Source organism: Solanum verrucosum, unplaced genomic scaffold (genome assembly GCF_900185275.1).
Source record: "Solanum verrucosum unplaced genomic scaffold, falcon-dt-bn FXZP01000699.1, whole genome shotgun sequence".
Taxonomy (NCBI): Eukaryota; Viridiplantae; Streptophyta; class Magnoliopsida; order Solanales; family Solanaceae; genus Solanum; species Solanum verrucosum.
In genome coordinates, this window is record NW_026020469.1 from 408,128 (window position 1) to 426,103 (window position 17,976).

Below are 17,976 nucleotides of genomic sequence, written 5' to 3' on the forward strand. Positions count from 1 at the left end.
TGATTAAAAAAAATGACTTACATTTTTCAAGTTTATTTGAGGAAAAACACTTAAACATAAAGACATTTTAAAATGAGTAAAAACGTGATTTGAGTGAAAAACGTTAAATAACAAACTTTTTAAGAACAACGATTTAACTTAATTAAAGATATAAAAATTGATTGGTATTTGATTAGTAAAATAAATGACCACAACACAAAAGAATATTTAAAACAAACTAACAATAAGAAAATAACTCATCTTTTAGGGAATCTAATTAAGTTAATTAAAATAAATAAAGATAGAGTTAAACAACAAACAATAAATAATCACAATTAAATAATTAAAGAGTAAGGGAGAAATTGAATTTGGGCCTCCTTTTGGGCCAAATTCGCTAAATTTTTTAGGGTTTAATCCTAAATCCGTTTTTGTATACATCTGATGTATATTAGTGTATATGAGTGTATAAATCAGCTCTTTTCATGTATCTCTTAATTTCGAACACATGTATCTCACCTCAGACCTATATTTTCACACTTTTCGACCTGTATATCATGTATACGGAATGTATACAGGCTGTATATCAGCCCTTTTCAGCTTTCCAAGACTTGTTTCAGTTTTCCAGCCTTGTACAGCCCTATTCGGATCACCCGGCTGACTCAAAATAACTCAACGATATGCAATTGAGATGGATTTGAGTCCAAATTGGACTCCACGACAAGTTCACATGAGACATAAACAAAAAATAAAATTAATACTCATAGTAGTGAGTCAAAATAAAACAAGCTATAGAAACCACAACAAACAATAATCCGACATATTCAACAAAGGAGAAGGAAAACAAAGTTCTCTAAATTTTGGACAAAACTAAAACAAATATTTTCTCCACAGTGAAAAAAAATAAGAACAAATGGCACCTGGAGTTCCGTTTTTTCATTCAGCTTATGATACACGGAGAGTACTTAGAAGTTCTAAACATATGATCTACATGCATCTGGTAAACTATTAAAAGATTGCTTGTCATCAAGTATTAGTTAAACAATCATAAAAGAAAATAAAACAATTTACTAGGAACTAGCAAACATCCAAACAAGAAAACATAAAAGATATTGTTTCCATTGACACTAACCCAAAACTATATTCCATGAAGTCTAAAATTAGCCCTAAGACAGCTAGCTTAAATGATCAATTTATCTACTCTAGCTTAACATGATTTAAACCATGACAAACTCGAAATAAATCAACTCAACGTGCAAGGAAACAAAGACTATACGACTAACACTATTATGAATAAGATTTTAGAGCTGCAAACAACTAACATATGAACTATGTTACTTAGTCGAATATAAATGGAGCAAACACCATGAAAAATGGATGAGGTAGCTCATACAGTTTTAATAGCTAGAAGAATGAGAAGAAGAAATAGCCCATACATCAGATTATGAAAACCAAAATCACCTATAGAGAAATGTCTCTGAACAACCATTTTCAACAACCAACCAAACAAGATTAACAGTGAACTAAGAGGACTTTGACCAAGGAGAAACAAACTCGAGACCGAACGGAATCATTAAGACTTCAAGAAAACAAAGATCAAGCAAACAACATGAATATCAAACAAGTCATACCACCGACTTGTCGTCAACACTCTCATAATTCTAACATCTGAATGATTTCCAATGATCAAGAAATGAACAGTCGTCACATCAATTAAGCAACAAGATCACAATATCAAGTTATGAACTAAGTGATTCTTGGCCCACGACAAAGAAATCTAAAATCGGAAAAGGGATGTTACCTTCTTCGGAGCAGCAAGACTAGGACAACGAGCTTAACCACTAAGAACTTCCACCACTGTGAGCACATTTAGATGAGCTCCGAAAAACAAATAACTTTGAACTCGAATAGAAAAGACTCAAACTCTCTGTTTTTTTTTACTTTCTTTCAGGCTATTCTCTCTATATTTTTTGTGTCTCTATAAACTATGTCCTATCAATTTTCTCCCTCTCTTCAATGAAAACTCAGGACACCCTTTATAAAGGGGTGAAAGGGCAGATTTAAGGGGGAAATACGGATTGAAAATTTGAATTTGAAATGCTCTTTTCGAAGCAACAGTGAAGGAATTCAGAAAATATTTGAAAAGGGGCAAAATGGGATGGCAATGTGATCGATTAGGCTGCTAGGGTTATGGGTTCGCAGCTTTTCCGATTTTGCCGGAATGAAGCGTCTTGATTTCGTCTTGGTCACGTGAAGAAGACGAAGGCAAGCATGAGGTGGGGTCGCTTGGTACTTGGTATGTACTTATGGTATTGTTGTCGGTTGTACGTATTGTATTGTTTGGAAGGAGAGAGGTATGGGGTCGATTGGTTGCTGTTGTTGTTTTGTATGTTGAGAGTGGTTGGCTGGGTCGAATGAAAACTAAAAATGGGCTGGAAATTGGTGTTGCACGTATGGTATTGCTGTGTATTGTTGGGCTGGGATAATTGGATTGAAAATGGCCCAAAATTTGGCCTATTGAATTAGGTAAGCAGTTGACTAAAAAATTGTTATTAGATAATAGTCAAATGGATTTCAATTATAGCCGAATATAATTTGAATTCGGCTAAATTTTAAACAAGATAAGTTAATATAAATTAATTAATGAGCTTCTTAATCTCAACGAAATAAAACAAATTACTCAAAAATATAAACATCACTTAAACTAATCAAAAAAATACTTAATTAAAGAAAAAAATCTTTTTGAGATGATTTTCGAATATTCTTAAAATATTCTAATAATATACATAATTATAAAACACATATATTATTTTTAAAATTATAATAATGATACAACTATTTAAAATAACTTGCAAACTATATATATATATATATATATATATATATTATTTTTGAAATTATAAAACCAATTATTTTAAATCGTTTGAAATTGAAGAAACTCGATGATTAATCTATAACATGAAAGTCAAAAATTGGGTGTCAACACTTTGTAGTATCGTTTGTGGAATGCCTGGTAGAGGGCCATATGAATTGACATCATGTAAGTAATATCATGCGATTAACTTGTTGTGACTTGTGGTTTTCAAGTGGTATTGTTCATTGTGCTATGTGATTGTGCATGATTGTTTTTTATTGTTGATTGGCTTGTGTACCATGTTGGTACACTAACTAAGGATGACTCAGATACCACACTACTACACTAACAATTTAGGATTGGGTTTTGTGAGATGATCATGTATGTGATTGTGATTCCATGAGAGGATTAGACATTTGTGATCATGTGAGACATGCATCCAGGTATTGTTCTTGTTTCATGACATGTGACTTGAGAGTTTGTGTGGTTGATATTTGTTGTTATATATATTTTTATGTGTTACTTCTTTGTGGTGAATTATTTACACTGATGTCTTGGACTTTTCGTGTGCTCCTACTAATACATTGTAGTTGGTGTATTGAAATTGCACTTATTTTTTCTTGTCGAGTACAGGGCATCTTCCAATTGTTGATTTGAGACTTCAGATAAGAGACATTTGATTTCAAATCCAAGGTGAGCTTCATCTTTTAGGCCTAGCTATGTGATAGAAGTTCGGAGTTTTGTGGGTCTTGGTAGCTACTACTGCAGGTTTGTGAAAAACTTTGTTTCTATTGCTACACATTTGACCAGGTTGACTCAAAATGAGGTACCATTTGAGTGGTCACATAAGTGTGAAGAGAGTTTCCAAAACCTCAAGGATCTTTTGACTATATCGTAAATCCTGAGATTGCCGGTGGAAGGTAAGGTTTTTATTGTTTATTGTGAGTCTAGCTTTAAATTCGGATCTAGGTAATGTGTTTAAGCAGGAAAGAAATGTTATAGCCTATGCTTCTATAGAGTTGAAGGTCCATGAGAGAAACTATCACACCCATGATTTAGAGCTGACAGCGGTAGTGTTTGCTTTCAAGATCTTGCGACATTATATGTATGGAGTTAATTGTGATATATTCAGTAATCATTGTAGCCTACAACATATGTTTACTCGGATGGATCTGAATCTAATGCAGAGAACATGGATGGAGTTGCTCAAGGACTATGGGGTGCCCTTGGGAGTCGCATTGAGCCGGAATACGGTTAGCATTGGCAATTTGGCTTGCTTGGAGGTGTCTAAGCTGCCCTTTTTCCAAAGATATTCTGACTTTGGATCTAATTTCATGTAGTTGGGCATCTCTGAGAAAGGTGGGGTGTTAGCAAGTGTTGAGATTAAGCCCACGTTTATAGAAGAAATCAAGGCAAATAGTTTGATGATGAGGAATTGGTTCAGATCAAAGGTAAGGTGGTGTCGGGAGAGACCCATGATTCCACTCTCAATGCATAAGAGTAAGCTTAGACCTCGCTACATTAATCCATTTGAGATTCTGGATTGTATGGGGCTAGTGCCTTGCAGTTTAGCATTACACCCAACTTGTTCAAGTTCACCCATTTTTTCATGTGTATATGCTAAAGAAGTACCATGGAGATGGAGATTATATCATCAAATGAGACTCAATAGTGTTGGGTAAGGACTTGCAATATGAAAGGGATCCAGTTGCGATTCTCCATAATGATATTCAAAAGTTATGAACAAATGAGATCAAATCTAATGGTTCAATGAAATCATCAACCGATTGAGGAGGTTACTAGGAGATCGAGAGGGACAGGTGGGACAACTACCCTAACTTGTTCGAGGATTCGATACAATCCTATTTTATATTTTAGCTAGTTTTCTTGATCGATCACTCGGGGATGAACGATGAGCAAATTGGTATCTATTGTAAAGACTCGCACTGATTATTATGAGTAGTCCAATGGTGAAAAAATTTGGACCATAAAACATTCTAGATAGTGACTTAAAATTTTTAGGCTAGGCCAACCTTAGATGGAATCTGGGCTAGGCGCGGTCTAGGGTCATCCGAAAATGGGTGGGGTGTAGTGTATAGGCTTGGTTGATATTTTATGTATCCAAGAAATTAAGGAACCTTATAGGACTTTACAAAATTAAATTCGGATAAGTAGAACTTTTGAAAATAATCTTGGTATGAAAGGTATATGTTGGGATGTCAAGAAAAGTATGTGTGTTGTGAAAAAGGTTGTAATGACTTTTAAAAAATTCATGAATTGACCGTTTTGCCCCTATTGATATCGACCTCGATTCTTTTATGACTGAGTTTGAAAAGTTAGTTTTGAACTTTGAGTTAAAAGTTGAGAATTTGTTAGGTTTGTGAGTTTTAAAGGCTAAGTTGTTAAGAAAGTGATTTTTTGGGTCTTTTGGAGTTTCCCGTGTTGGAATGGAATTTCGTTGATTCCATCGGTCCCGAAATGTGAAATTATAAAAATTTAGTCTTTGAGTTGATTTTGATCAACATTCGAGGTTTGGATGCTCGGATCAGAATTTCAAGAATTATGTTGGACTCGGGGGATAATTTCAAGCCTAGGTGAGGGATTGGTTGGGTTTTGAGAGATCCCGAACTTGTTTTAACCTTTTTAGGTGTGAGTTAGTTTCTTGTGGTTTTCGCCGATGTCGGGTCAAAGAGGCCTCTAATTTGTATTTTGACGGTTCTATTGAGTCTGGAACGTTGAGTATAATTGATTTGCATATCTTATTTGTGTGTATGAGGTTCTAAACGAATTATGAGGATCTTTTCAATGTGTTGAGAGTTGGCTGATTTTTTGAGTGCCTGAATCTGGTGTCTCTCATGATCGTGAGGAGGACTCATTTTTGCAAGGTGTTATTCCCTTTCGTGAAGGGTCAACTTCCCTTGACCATCGCAATTGTGAAGGGACTGTTCGCGATTGCGAGCTTCACATAAGAAAAGGCTCGTTTGCTTCTGTGATGCCCGAGATTTGAGCGAGGTTCGCTATGCCAGACTTAGGGGAGGGTTTTTGGCCTGTCATTTTGGGGTTTAAACCCATTTTTTCAATTTTGAGCTTTTGGGACCCTTAGTTGCGATTTTTGGAAGGATTTCTATGCTACATCAATTGAGTAAGTTTTCTTAATCCTAAACCTTCATTTTTTTCTTGATTAATTATGAGTTTTAACATCAAAATATGAGGTTTTGATTAGTGAATAATGAAGTTTTTCAAGAACCCAAGTTCTTAGCTAAAATTGTGATTTTGAAGTGGTGTTGATTCCTTTTTCGAAATGGTTTTTACCAATGATTTCCTACACTTTGTTCAATTTGAGAAACAAAGATTGAAACTTGTATTTATTTCTTAATTCCTCACTTATGTATTTAGTGGTTTGTACACATGACAACCAGACTTTGGGGTATTGTTTAGAATGAATAAGTTTTCTATCTTTGTCTTGTTCTTGTTTCACTATATTCCCGCATCTCTTTCGTTTTCGTTGGGTTGAGCCTGACTTGTCTTGGTGGGAATAGACAGGTGTCATCACGTCTATTTTTTTCGTGACAAAGACATTTTTCAAGAATTTTTGAAGCTACAGTACTTCACATAGTCCACTATCGTACAAAGCTTTCACTATAACGGGCGTGTCCAGGTGCTATATCAGAGTAAGTTCCACTATAGCGAGGTTGTTATAGTGGGATGAATCGTTACAGTGTGTTCAAATATGATTTTATGTAGAAATAATCCCAAAACCTCTTAATTTCTGCCTTTTATTCTTAGGATTTGAGAGGGGCAATTTAGAGGTAGATTCTACTTGTTTTTTCATGGAATTTGTTGGTAAATGTAAGTTTGTTACTTCCCAATCTTGTAATTTGATTCTTAAACCGTAGAATCTATGATATTACTCTTGGGGGAGGGTTTTGAAAGAATTTCATAGTGAAAAAAATCATAAGTTGGGGAGGATGATCATGAATTGGCATGGGGTTAGAATTTGGTTATCATTCGGGTAATGTTTGGGTCATTTTTTTAATTAATTTTTGCATTATTTATTGTTTTAGACCAAGAACAAGCCAAGACACTTCAAAATGGAAAAGCTCATGTTCTTTAGAGTTTCCAAGGGGCTTGATTCGATATAGGTGATGGTTATATATTTTTGATTTATGTTTGTATGCATGTCTACTACTTTATAGTATTAGTGTGAAATGTGTGTTAGGGAAAAATATTGGGAATCATATGAAATGACGGCATGTTAATAATCTCATGCAATGAACCTGTTTATATGACTTATGGCTGTCAAGTGGTATTGTTCATTGTGTTTTTTACTGTGCATGTTGTTTGTGATTGGTGATTAACTCGGGTACATCGCCAGTACATGAATACTAATGTTTGGAAGATACCGCGCCAGATATGTTTACTAACCCTGGTTGGCTCGGGTATCACGTCGGTACACTAATAGTAATTGAATCGAATACCACACCGGTACACTAACATTTTGAGTGTGAGTTCCATGAGAGGACCGATTATGTGTTTATGGATCCATGAGAGGATTAATTATGTGTTTATGGTTCTATGAGAGGATTGGACATTTGTATTTGTGATCATGTGGGACATGCATTCATGCATTATTTTTTCAGGATATTGTATTGGGAGTCCATATGAATTGGTGATTGTTGTAATATGTGATGTTCTGTGTTACTATATTGTGGTAAATTCTTTACGTAGTCGTGTGATCCTACCAGTATATTGTGGTTTTTGTGCAATTACTGCACATGTTCTTTTCTTGTTGAGTATAGGGCATCTTTCAGCGACTGATCTGACACCTCAGTTAAAGAATAGTAACCGACATTGAATCCAAGGGTGAGCTATTCTTCCGGACTTCCATGAATTCCTCTTTTTTTTTGTCCATCTTTTTGGATTAAGACATTCTTAAAGACTATTGCTTATTGTTTTAAGCTTCGAGGTTGCATCCCCTTTATTTTAGACATTAGAGTTTTGGTACTACAACTTTAAGTTCTTACGGGGTTGTTATTTTCGCAAATGTTTGTTGATTATTGAGTTGAGTTCATGTGACTCAATTCTTTAGTTGTTTAGACTGTTTTTTCTACTTTGTATGATAAACTCATTTTGATAAATGGTGTGTTGGGTTTAGTTGGAGTTAGTTGTTGGTTCTCCCACCAAGTGGTTTAGTGCGGGTGTCACTCATTACAGTGTGAGTCGTGACATGGTCGATCTGCTATCTGGAATAAACCTTTATGTCCAAGTAATTCGGAACTGATTCCTGAAATTTACACAATTATTTGTAGAGTGGGTTCATTTTTTGTGCCATTTACAATAACATTTTCCTTTTTTTTAGGTATTTAATGTCCAGGTAGACAGATCAAAAGTTATTAATTACTCGATGACACATAAATAAAATAAATATTCACTAAATAGAGATTATATTTTAAGATATATATAACTATAGATAATTTATTTAAGATAGGAGGAGTAAATGCCAAGGGTAATTTACAGTTTCCAATTCAATTATTTGGAGATGGGGTGTGATTTTGTTATCATGCACATATGATGCCACCTTTTACTTGATTCTAAGGGGACAAATGGTGACCATTCCAAGGCAGATATAGTTTTGTCATGTCTCTTATAATTGGTAGTTCCAATTGCAAAAAAGGAATCTTTTTGGAAGGGGGGCCAGACAATAACAACTTATTTTCCAGTTACACCATGTGACATGGTTTTTAGCAGAGTTCAATAATTCAAATAATTTAATCAATAAACTTATACTATTATCATATATTACAATTTTTTTAAAAATAAATTTGCAATGTGGTACTCCTTGTTGAAGTTACAATCTAATTCAAATACAAAGTAGAAGGAAAATTAGGAGAAACTAAAGTCTCTTCCTTGCACAAACTATATATAATGACTATTATTATCACTCACTACAAGAAATCAGACTTTTTTTTTTGACAACTAAAGGTATCGCGAATAGGGCTAGCTATTCACGATTGACCTTAGGATCGCTAAGAGAAGTTCAATCGCTAAAATTAAGTACATTTGCTCTCATGAATCTCCATGCTTGTCATGTTTGTTCCATCGTACAAGCATGGCAATGCACCTCTTTACGATATAAAACTTTGCCTTTTGTTCCTTAGCCATGGTACTACACTTGCTTTTGAAATTTGAAGACCTTTGGGATGAACTCTTTGATAGCCTTGACTTGGAAGAAGAACTTGTCTTTTGTGAATAACTCCTTGGGAGAGGAGGATCTGAACTTATGGGACAATGTTGTGAATAACTCCTCCTTAGAGATGACTTAGAGGATGAATTATAAGAATTATTGTTAGGATCTTCCTTTGATAGTTTCCATTTCTCATCCATGTAATACTCCATTGGTGTTATGATCTTCAATGAAATTAAACCACACCTTCACTTCAGGTCTTCTGACAATGATTAGAATGATAATGACTCTATCTTTCTCGTCTGATTCCTATCGAGTTGCTTTTAGATATTGTTGATCCACTCTTGTGCTCTAATGAACTTTCATGAAACAAGAAGCAAAATGAAGAAGGGTGGGGGTGGGGGGAGTGTAAATGAAGTTGTGTATATATGAATGTATGGTATAGAAGGGAAGAGTGTGAAAAATGTGTACAAGAGGCTAGACAAAATGAAGCTAAGGAGTTGGCATCTATTTATAGCGATTAAGATCTAGAATGGTACCACGTCTATTCCTTTTTACTTTTCATAATTTACTTTCTAAGAGTCAAACTATTTGAGATTTGACGAATATTTTAAGATGTATTTTTCCATCAGATATAAAAAAGATTGCAATTTACGGTACTTTTCATATAATTTTTAATTTTAAATATTAAATTAATCTAATCAAAATTCAAAGTAACTCTCGAAATGTAAAACATGACAATTATTCTGAAACGGGGAGTAAATTATTTATGTATTCACTTTTTAACTCAAATGGTAGGGACGTTTATATCTAACCTCTCCTTCATGTATTCACTTTTTTTTACTGATATTAATATATCAATGGGGTACCTCTTGTCATTCAAAGTGGCTATTTTTTTAAATTGTTTTTTTATTTTTTTGGAGAAGAGGGACAATTGTGACTCTTAGTTCTTTTTTTTTCTTCCAATTTTTGAATTTGGTTTGACAAGTGTTTCTTTAATTAATTTGAAATATATGTGAATGCTTACGTCTAACTTTTTGCTATGATTACATGCTTTGCAAACTCTATATATGTGATATGTATGCTCCACTAATGCTGTTGTGGCACTATATCATTGGCTCTTTTCTTGAATCAATGTGATTCTTCATCCTTTTGGAGATCATCACCTTTTATGATATTCAAACTCTAACTAATACTATTGCAGATATCGGATATCAGATGAAGTATGAATTATAGTTGGATGATTGAGATTTTCCGTTTTTAATTAGAGGTATCAGATGTGAGCCTTTGGAATAAAAAAAAAATTGTGTTGAAAATATCACTTCTACGAGAGACTATTTTTCATAGACCTTGAGTTTAGAAATATAATTATTTTGAAACTAATTTAATTTGTCAAAACGGTTGATAGTTAAGAATTGATGAATGACTTGTTAAATTTCTAATGAATGGCACTTATGGCATACTAAGAGATCTCAGATTCAAATATAAGTATGCCGTAATTAACTTTAGGGGGAAGCTATTCAAAGTGGGATTTCTAGCACAAATCAAAATATGTTGGCCCTCCTAACGTATCGATCATCGAATGAAAAAAATAAATAAATTGAAGTGTTTGGAAGGTATATAGATGGGAAATGTGAAAGGATTGATTTGATAACTGAACAATTGGTTCAAATGTTTTTGAAATTTCAATGTCATTTTCTCAAAATGGTCGGTGGCTCATTACAAATAATTGAAGATTATATGTTGTTTCATTTCTATGTTCCTGCCTTTCTGTGTGTCTTGTCGTGGGATCATTTTATTAACTAAAAAAAAAGACCATTACAAGTAAAAAGTATCCAATGTTTATATATTACTTGCTCGTAAATAGTTATTTTAAATTATTTATTACTTTTTCGGTTTCTCAGTTCTTTTTATTTGTTACTATTTGATTTGACATACTCATTAAGAAAATAATTATTGATATAAATATTTTACCAAATTATCTTCTATTAAATGATGTTTAGTTAGGTTTTGGAAGATAAGTATTTATTGCTGAGGTAAAATATGAAAAAAAAAATTAGTTTTTCTTGAAATGTCAAAAGTGAGAAGTAAAAATGAAAATTTATTTTAAGAATAAGTGATAAATAAAAGTGAATGGAGAAAAAATATGTTTTACAAGTTTAAGGAAAAGTTTTTTTTTCATTTTCCCGTTAGTGTAGTTTTTCTTGAAAACTACAAAATCCTTGATAATGGGGTATTATTACTTCTTGAGGTTGTTAATTTTGCTTTATTCCTAGGTTTTATTTAGATTTTCTACTCATTTATGTTGATACTCTCTATGTCCAACAATAGTTATCCATTATTGACTTGACATACTTCTTAAGAAACAATAAATAATATGGATAATATTACTATATTATCCTTTGATTTTATTAAATTTAATGCTTTGAAAAATGTGTAGATGATAAATAACATTTAATAGCAAGAATAAAATAATACTATAAATTGTATTTTTTTTCATATCAATATAATTTTTTTAAAAATACATCTTAAAATGTTAGTCCAAATTCATATCGTTTGACTTTCAAAAAAATTTCTGACAAGTAAAATGGAACGTAAAAATATTAGCCCAGTTTTGATCAAAATTTTATGTAGTTTCACTCCGTTCATTTTTACTTATCCGGTATAAATTGGCGAAATTGATGCTATTATTACTTATTAGAGTTAGAGAGATAGAAGAAGTGAAAGAACAGTCAAAGTAAAATATACTCTAGTACGATGAATGATTAATATTTAAGAATTATGAGCTGTAAACTTGTGTTTCTTTTGTTGGACTATACCATAGTACAGGGTATCCTAAGGGTTGTGTTTCCACTCAAACATGTGGTAAAAGTGCTCTAAATATTCAATTTTACCGTTTAATTTTCTTTACTTGAAAAAATAAATTTCCAATAGTACTAATCTATTTTCTTTGTTTTACTTAATCTTGTACTCACTTTGTTTTTAATTACTTATCCATTTTTTTAGTTATCTCTAATCACTTGTTTATTTTGACAAATTAAGAAAGCACAAATTTCTTTTTACCTAATGCCCTCAATTAATTACTTTGAAAAATATAGAGTTTCTTGAAAATCTTAAATTTTTAATTCATCCACTTCATAATTAATAGGGGTAAATTGGTAAACTCAATATGTCAATCATTGTTTTCTTAATAGGTGTGTCAATTCAAAAGTGGACAAGTAATTAGGAACAAATGAAACTATTAATTATCTCTATGAATAGCTAACATAGAGGTACTATCTATGTATCTAGATCATGTGATTAACAAATTAGATTTTCAAAGGCATAATACATATATAGATAGACATTAGGGCTGTTTAAAATCGAATCGAAATCGATAATTCGAACCGATAATTTAGTTATTGGGTCAATGGTTTAATGGTTCGGGTCTCACTTTACTATAAATTTCTTATCGATTTATCAGTTCGGGTCTCGATTTGTCCATATTTCTAATCTGGTGCCCCGATAACCCGATAAAAAGTTTAACTAATTACATTTATATCACTTAAGGCCTTAGGCCTTTTTAGCCTTTAGGGTTTACACTTCAATCTTCCGACTCTATACAATGACTTTATAGTTGACACTCAAATTTCATAATAATATTCCAAAGCTACGACATCACTCATTGATTCACTGTCACTGCTCCCACACCGACAAATTATATTGAATATCATTCTCTAGTGTCTAAATTGGGGTTCAAATGGTTGGTTCCCTTAGTTTAAGTCTTTGTTTTTATCTTCTTATTACAATGAGTGAGTCAGTAAGATATGCCTGCAATATTGCAATACTATAATATACAATGAAAAAGTTTTCATTAGTAATGGTCTCATGATCATTAATGATTTTCGTTAGTAGTGCTATAATGGTTTCTCTTTAATCTTTATAGTACATATCGAAATTATTGGCTTGGTTGTTATGAGTAATCCTTTTGAGTTTGTCAGTTTGCACAATATTGACATCTCTGTCCAGGTTAATATATTTGGAGTTTTATTAAGTGTTTAGGTAGTAATGGACTAACAGGAAAAAGTTCATCAGTGACTACTACGTACTGTTAATTAGTTATTAGTCCATTAGTAATTCTCAATGAAAATTGTGTGAACTGTTAACGGTTAATCCGATAATCGAATCGATAGCGATCAGTAACCGATGAACTGATATCTTAATGATTCCATAACAGTTTAGCATGATTACAAACCGATAACCGATAAGTAAAACTGATAAATTACAAAACTGAACTGAATCGACCGATACGCAGTCCTAATAGACATATTAATTTGACCTCAACTGAAAACTAAACACTCCTATTTTAAGGATGCACATCTAGACATCTCAATTCATCTTTATTGTATCAGTCGAACACTCCAACTTGCAAATCATTATCTATAGTCTAAAACTCCAAATTTTTCTGTCACATCAACATCGAGTGTCCACAAGACACTGAGAATGAATTAAGATTTCTAGACGTGCATTCTCAAAATGTGCAACTTATTTGGCAAATTGAGCATGGCTTAATATAGGCATTGACTAGGACGCATGTTATGGCGTATACTACTCCCTTTGTCCAATAATAGTTGTTCACTATACTATGGGGGTTACATTATACACGTTAATACATTCCGTAGTAGTGTTTTAAAAGGCGGGGGCGTGAGGCGAGACGTTTTATACAGTACGGGATGAGGCATAAGCCCCGAGACACGGGGCGTAAGTCCCATGGATCTACGGGGCGTAGTCTCATGTATATTCAATTTTATAGTTTTATTACTAATAAAATAAGCAAAAGTAAACCTTTCAATGATTTTACAAATAAATTTTATAAATAACCTATAATATATAAAAATTATAGTTATTTGAGATAAGTATTAATAATCAATAATGAAGAAAAAAAGTATTATAATTACTATTTGAGAAATATCATTACACCAATAATAAAAAATATAATTTAAAACAAAAAAGGTTAAAAAAAATTAAAAACTCCCAGGCCTACGTTTTTTACTCCCAGGACTTACGTTTTTATGCTTGAGGCTTACGCCTCAAATTTTAGAACTTACGCCTAATAGATCTACGTCTTTAATTTACGCCCTAGAGCATTATTGGTACGCCCCACCCCGAGACTCTCCCCAAAAATGTTTTTGAAAACAATGTTCCATAGTATATAGAAGACGACATTTTTAGCCTAACATAAAGAATTTCTACTTTGTCTACTTCTATTTTACGAAATATAATCAACGGAGGAACTATCCAAAACATAAGGGAGTTAGCTTCCTTCAATATAGACCCCTCCTTAGCCAAGCTATTTGTCACTTGATTTTCTTCCCTATATATCTATGTTGCACCAGAGTGTTCCAAGTTTGAGTAGAAGTTCCTTGCAATCAGTAAAAATAACCACGAAGTAATGTTATGTAAATTTAGGTGATGAAATAATTCCATGGCATAAAACCTTGAGGATAAAAGGAAAGTTAAATTTTAGGCCTTTTAATTAAATTTATGTTAAAATATAAAATATGTGGATGGTGTAAGTTAATATTGTTGGGTTCGAATGGATAATGGTACATAGAATAAAGATTGCTGAATTAAAAATGTGAAAGTGCTGCAAGTATGAATGAAGTTATTCCATTCATGAATACTCATAACAGATGAATGCAACATTTCGTATTTTCATACAACCTTTTGTATTTCTAGGCTACCTTTTCACAAATCATGCATGAATCATTGTACTAACCTATAAGCTATAAATATTTGAATCTTTCTCAGTTATTGACACAGGTTTTTGAAATAAGTTTACAAGAAGAAAAACAATGCATAGTAAGAAAAGAGTTTCTGCTTTTCCAAAAACTTCAAATGTGATTACAAGCCATTGAGTGGTTCGCTAGACAGCAAATTTGAGGTACCGCTATTTGTTTGTCATGGTCATTTTATCCTGTGAGGATACATTCCATAACCTCGATCGGGTACTTGAGTGGAATAATTTCCTTAAGGAAACTCTGTGAATTCAGGGTACTTGACTCTTCTTCCTTTCATCTTGTTGATTATATGATTTTTGTTTCCAAAATTTATTTAAATTCAGATTGTATAATTCATTATTTGTATGAAATTTGTTTGAAGTTATTTTGTTGGAAAAACATATTTTTCACTACGAACTTTAACAAATATATAATTCGGTCGTATCAATATGATATTTTGTTTCTAAATATTGAATATTGAAATATCAAATATTTTTAAAAAATTGTATCGATTAATTAGTTTAATACATACCAAATTATACACACCACTTCTTGCATGTTCAAGTCATGTGACAAAAGTTTATTGTTCTTACATTTCATATCATGGTCAAATGCCAACAAGCATTCTCTTATTATATAAGAGAGAGTTCTGTTGAAGCAGACACGTTTCCGTTGATGTGCCTGTTTTAATGTATTTCGAAAATTCTCTTATTATATAAGAGAGAGTTTTGTTGAAGCAGTCACGTCTTCGTCGATGTGCCTGCTTCAATGTATTTCGAAAAAAAAAATTAAAAATTTATTTCTTTTGTTGTACTTTAATTTAATCAATGTATAATTTTTTCCAAAAAAATTTACAAATTTATTTCTTTTGTTTTACTTTCCAAAAAAAAAAAAATTTAAAAAATTATTTCTTTTGTTCTACTTTAATTTAATTAGTGTATATTTTTTTTCGAAATTATGAAATCCGTTTTAGCTATGACTTTTAATTTTCAAGACTTCACGTTGAAGCAAGCACGTCTCCGTCGATGTGTCTGCTTCAGCGTGCTTCAGAAAAAATATTAAATAATTATTTCTTTTGTTCTACTTTAATTTAATTAGTGTATAGTTTCTTCGAAATTATGAAATCCGTTTTAACTATGACTTTTAGTTTTAATTTCATATTCTATAGTTATTGCTATATTATTTTGAATTTCGGTAATATTTATTTATATCTTATAACTACTTTGAGTAAAAAATCAATGATCGATACAAAAAATGCTTTAAGTATGGGTCTCTCACATTAAATTTGTGCAAAAAAAAGTAATTAACAACTTCAATATTTAAAAATCATATTAAAAATTAATTATCTTTCTAAATTTTATTTATATCACATAAATTAAAATAAAAAAATACTAAAATATTGGGCCCGTGCAACGTATGGGCACCTGTGTTGTATTGGAACAAATAGTAGTTTGTATACATTTAAAAAAAAAAAAAAATTAAATAAAATAGAATGGTTCTTTTTTATTTGAATATTCTTAGGTCCAGAGAAAATATGATTGAAATCAAACCTTACACTTCTGGAATGTCATATACAAATTCTATTAAAAAATAAGTTGTCACTCAATTCTTGTACATTGTTCATTGGCATCCAACTTGGTGGATATATGGCATATGATTTTGTTAGGAAACTTACAGAAATCTCATATATTTTGGTTAATTATATTATATCTCGGAAGTTTTTTCAATTATAAATTTTTGAATTTTTCATTGTTCTTGGAGAGATTTCTTGGTTGTCCGATACATTGCAAATGATATATTACCTAATGGGAGGGATGTATCCGAGAGTTATTTTTGTAATTTTTTTAAATGGTAGAAAATTTTAGAGATTATGATATCTTAAGTTATGTGTTTATGTAATTTTTCCTTTTTGTTGAGCTATTGAGTTGCATTTTTCTTCCATCTCTTGATCCTTTGCTCATCTAACCAAGTTTTTGCACATTGATTTGTAAAAAAAGTTTTGGAGGTAATTGATCTTGTATTTTGACTCAAATTTGAAACTCAACAAGTTTTGTCTTTCTTTATCGGACGTATAACCTTTTCTTTATGGGACTCTCGTAAGAGCGGGGATGAGAAGGGTCCCCTTTTTCCTATCAAACCTTAGATATTTGCAAATGTGAACTCGTTTTGTTTGTTAACTGGTTTATGATAGTTTTCTTTCTTTATTCAACATATTCTTTTTATTGCTACTTGTGAAGGTACATGTACTCTAAATATCGTAGATATTTCTAATTAAATCTTGGAATACAATTGCTCTATCATATTTAGGTAAAATTCAAAAATAGCCATATTTTAACTTTTGTAATTGAAAAGTAGTTGCTATGAGTTTTAAATTCTACTAGTAAAATTTCAGAATACTGTCATGAAGTTTCGTTAGTGAAACTTGAAACTTCATGACAGTGACTATTTTTAAAATATAAGATAAAAAAGTGGTTAGCGAGTGGAAATAGAGGGCTTTTCGATTTTCCTTAAATGAGTTTTATGATTTGTGAATTTAAATTTATCGAATTAATGAATTTAACGATATTATTTCTAACATATGGATACTTGGTACATCTTTTTATTAATTTTTTTTATCACTCCACTAAACTAATGAAAATAGTAACGTTCTTGCAAGTGCTTATGTACGGTGTTTGAGTCAGCAAATACCAATTTTCAAAGTGTACAATAATTAATAATTATGCTTAGACTAAAAATTTTAAACTTATTTAAGATGCTGTTACTTAACCACCACATGCATGAAAATAATTCAATTTCCCATTTGGGATTTTGTTTTTATGCTAATACACCAATGATCATGACTTCTTCAGTCAAATATCATCATTAATATTTATCTAGTTGATTTTTTTTGTGTGGGGTGGGGGGTGGGGGAGGGAATGTTAGTAATATCTTTTATGAATTTTTGTTTCTTTTTTTCGGTGTAACAGTGAGATTTATCGTTGTGAGACCATGAGGTCATTCTAATAGTTGACGCAATTAAAATCTCTTGCAAAAATATAAAATAAATTATATACAAATGTCAATATAGTTTGACCTTTCCACACATATACGTAAGATCTAGTACATCAGATTGCTCATTTTTATCTCTCATATTTAGTAAGTAGCTTGGTACAAAGGTAATAATTGTTATTGTGCCACCAAGAGATTATAGGTTCAAGTCATGA